Genomic DNA, 4,705 nt, shown 5'->3' on the forward strand with positions numbered 1-4,705 from the left:
GGCCTCGGCCCGCATGCCATGCCACGGCCTCGGCCCGCATGCCTTGCCACGGCGTTGCCCAACATGCCATGCCACGGCATCGGCCCGCATGCCATGCCATGCCACGGCCCGCATGTCTTGCCACGGCGATGCCAAACAAGCCATGCCACGGCCTCGGCCCGCATGACATGCCACGGCCTCGGCCCGCATGCCATGCCCCGGCGTCGCCCAACATGCCATGCCACGGCCACGGCCCGCATGCCATGCCACGGCCTCGGCCCGCATGCCTTGCTACGGCGTTGCCCAACATGCCATGCCACGGCCTCGGCCCGCATGCCTTGCCACCGCGTTGCCCAGCATGCCATGCCACCGCGTTGCCCGGCGTGCCATGCCTTAGCCTTGGCCAACATGTCGAGGCACGGCCTCGGCCCGCATGCCTTGCTACGGCGTCGCCCAACATGCCATGCCACGGCCTCGGCCCGCATGCCATGCCAAGGCCTCGGCCTCGGCCCGCATGCCATGGCACGGCCTCGGCCCGCATGACATGCCACGGCCTCGGCCCGCATGCCATGCCACGGCCTCGGCCCGCATGACATGCCACGGCCTCGGCCCGCATGCCATGCCACGGCCTCGGCCCGCATGCCATGCCACGGCCTCGGCCCCCATGCCATGCCACGGCCTCGGCCCGCATGCCATGCCACGGCCTCGGCCCGCATGCCTTGCTACGGCGTTGCCCAACATGCCATGCCACGGCCTCGGCCCGCATGCCTTGCCACCGCGTTGCCCAGCATGCCATGCCACCGCGTTGCCCGGCGTGCAATGCCTTAGCCTTGGCCAACATGTCGAGCCACGGCCTCGGCCCGCATGCCTTGCTACGGCGTCGCCCAACATGCCATGCCACGGCCTCGGCCCGCATGCCATGCCACGGCCTCGGCCCGCATGCCTTGCTACGGCGTCGCCCAACATGCCATGCCACGGCCTCGGCCCGCATGCCATGCCACGGCCTCGGCCCGCATGCCTTGCTACGGCGTCGCCCAACATGCCTTGCCACGGCCTCGGCCCGCATGCCATGCCACGGCCTCGGCCCGCATGACATGCCACGGCCTCGGCCCGCATGCCATGCCACGGCCTCGGCCCGCATGCCTTGCCACGGCGTTGCCCAACATGCCATGCCACGGCCTCGGCCCGCATGCCATGCCATGCCACGGCCCGCATGTCTTGCCACGGCGTTGCCAAACATGCCATGCCACGGCCTCGGCCCGCATGCCATGCCCCGGCGTCGCCCAACATGCCATGCCACGGCCACGGCCCGCATGCCATGCCACGGCCTCGGCCCGCATGCCTTGCTGCGGCGTTGCCCAGCATGCCATGCAACGGCCTCGGCCCGCATGCCTTGCCACCGCGTTGCCCAGCATGCCATGCCACCGCGTTGCCCGGCGTGCCATGCCTTAGCCTTGGCCAACATGTCGAGGCACGGCCTCGGCCCGCATGCCTTGCTACGGCGTCGCCCAACATGCCATGCCACGGCCTCGGCCCGCATGCCATGCCAAGGCCTTGGCCCGCATGCCATGCCACGGCCTCGGCCCGCATGACATGCCACGGCCTCGGCCCGCATGCCATGCCACGGCCTCGGCCCGCATGCCATGCCATGCCACGGCCCGCATGTCTTGCCACGGCGTTGCCAAACATGCCATGCCACGGCCTCGGCCCGCATGCCATGCCACGGCGTCGCCCAACATGCCATGCCACGGCCACGGCCCGCATGCCATGCCACGGCCTCGGCCCGCATGCCATGCCACGGCCTCGGCCCGCATGCCTTGCTACGGCGTTGCCCAATATGACATGCCACGGCCTCGGCCCGCATGCCTTGCCACCGCGTTGCCCAGCATGCCATGCCACCGCGTTGCCCGGCGTGCCATGCCTTAGCCTTGGCCAACATGTCGAGGCACGGCCTCGGCCCGCATGCCTTGCTACGGCGTCGCCCAACATGCCATGCCACGGCCTCGGCCCGCATGCCATGCCAAGGCCTCGGCCCGCATGCCATGCCACGGCCTCGGCCCGCATGACATGCCACGGCCTCGGCCCGCATGCCATGCCACGGCCTCGGCCCGCATGCCTTGCCACGGCGTTGCCCAACATGCCATGCCACGGCATCGGCCCGCATGCCATGCCATGCCACGGCCCGCATGTCTTGCCACGGCGATGCCAAACAAGCCATGCCACGGCCTCGGCCCGCATGACATGCCACGGCCTCGGCCCGCATGCCATGCCCCGGCGTCGCCCAACATGCCATGCCACGGCCACGGCCCGCATGCCATGCCACGGCCTCGGCCCGCATGCCTTGCTACGGCGTTGCCCAACATGCCATGCCACGGCCTCGGCCCGCATGCCTTGCCACCGCGTTGCCCAGCATGCCATGCCACCGCGTTGCCCGGCGTGCCATGCCTTAGCCTTGGCCAACATGTCGAGGCACGGCCTCGGCCCGCATGCCTTGCTACGGCGTCGCCCAACATGCCATGCCACGGCCTCGGCCCGCATGCCATGCCAAGGCCTCGGCCTCGGCCCGCATGCCATGGCACGGCCTCGGCCCGCATGACATGCCACGGCCTCGGCCCGCATGCCATGCCACGGCCTCGGCCCGCATGCCTTGCCACGGTGTTGCCCAACATGCCATGCCACGGCCTCGGCCCGCATGCCATGCCACGGCCTCGGCCCGCATGCCATGCCACGGCCTCGGCCCGCATGACATGCCACGGCCTCGGCCCGCATGCCATGCCACGGCCTCGGCCCGCATGCCATGCCACGGCCTCGGCCCGCATGCCATGCCACGGCCTCGGCCCGCATGCCATGCCACGGCCTCGGCCCGCATGCCATGCCACGGCCTCGGCCCGCATGACATGCCACGGCCTCGGCCCGCATGCCATGCCACGGCCTCGGCCCGCATGCCTTGCTACGGCGTTGCCCAACATGCCATGCCACGGCCTCGGCCCGCATGCCTTGCCACCGCGTTGCCCAGCATGCCATGCCACCGCGTTGCCCGGCGTGCAATGCCTTAGCCTTGGCCAACATGTCGAGCCACGGCCTCGGCCCGCATGCCTTGCTACGGCGTCGCCCAACATGCCATGCCACGGCCTCGGCCCGCATGCCATGCCACGGCCTCGGCCCGCATGCCTTGCTACGGCGTCGTCCAACATGCCATGCCACGGCCTCGGCCCGCATGCCATGCCACGGCCTCGGCCCGCATGCCTTGCTACGGCGTCGCCCAACATGCCATGCCACGGCCTCGGCCCGCATGCCATGCCACGGCCTCGGCCCGCATGCCATGCCACGGCCTCGGCCCGCATGACATGCCACGGCCTCGGCCCGCATGCCATGCCACGGCCTCGGCCCGCATGCCTTGCCACGGCGTTGCCCAACATGCCATGCCACGGCCTCGGCCCGCATGCCATGCCATGCCACGGCCCGCATGTCTTGCCACGGCGTTGCCAAACATGCCATGCCACGGCCTCGGCCCGCATGCCATGCCCCGGCGTCGCCCAACATGCCATGCCACGGCCACGGCCCGCATGCCATGCCACGGCCTCGGCCCGCATGCCTTGCTGCGGCGTTGCCCAGCATGCCATGCCACGGCCTCGGCCCGCATGCCTTGCCACCGCGTTGCCCGGCGTGCCATGCCTTAGCCTTGGCCAACATGTCGAGGCACGGCCTCGGCCCGCATGCCTTGCTACGGCGTCGCCCAACATGCCATGCCACGGCCTCGGCCCGCATGCCATGCCAAGGCCTCGGCCCGCATGCCATGCCACGGCCTCGGCCCGCATGCCTTGCCACGGCGTTGCCTAACATGCCATGCCACGGCCTCGGCCCGCATGCCATGCCATGCCACGGCCCGCATGTCTTGCCACGGCGTTGCCAAACATGCCATGCCACGGCCTCGGCCCGCATGCCATGCCACGGCGTCGCCCAACATGCCATGCCACGGCCATGCCATGCCACGGCCTCGGCCCGCATGCCTTGCTACGGCGTTGCCCAATATGACATGCCACAGCCTCGGCCCGCATGCCTTGCCACCGCGTTGCCCAGCATGCCATGCCACCGCGTTGCCCGGCGTGCCATGCCTTAGCCTTGGCCAACATGTCGAGGCACGGCCTCGGCCCGCATGCCTTGCTACGGCGTCGCCCAACATGCCATGCCACGGCCTCGGCCCGCATGCCATGCCAAGGCCTCGGCCCGCATGCCATGCCACGGCCTCGGCCCGCATGACATGCCACGGCCTCGGCCCGCATGCCATGCCACGGCCTCGGCACGCATGCCTTGCCACGGCGTTGCCCAACATGCCATGCCACGGCATCGGCCCGCATGCCATGCCATGCCACGGCCCGCATGTCTTGCCACGGCGATGCCAAACAAGCCATGCCACGGCCTCGGCCTGCATGCCATGCCACGGCGTCGCCCAACATGCCATGCCACGGCCACGGCCCGCATGCCATGCCACGGCCTCGGCCCGCATGCCATGCCACGGCCTCGGCCCGCATGCCTTGCTACGGCGTTGCCCAACATGCCATGCCACGGCCTCGGCCCGCATGCCTTGCCACCGCGTTGCCCAGCATGCCATGCCACCGCGTTGCCCGGCGTGCCATGCCTTAGCCTTGGCCAACATGTCGAGCCACGGCCTCGGCCCGCATGCCTTGCTACGGCGTCGCCCAACATGCCATGCCACGGCCTCGGC

The sequence above is a fragment of the Camellia sinensis genome, chromosome 14 (genome assembly GCF_055761805.1).
Source record: "Camellia sinensis isolate YWXY chromosome 14, ASM5576180v1, whole genome shotgun sequence".
Classification (NCBI taxonomy): domain Eukaryota; kingdom Viridiplantae; phylum Streptophyta; class Magnoliopsida; order Ericales; family Theaceae; genus Camellia; species Camellia sinensis.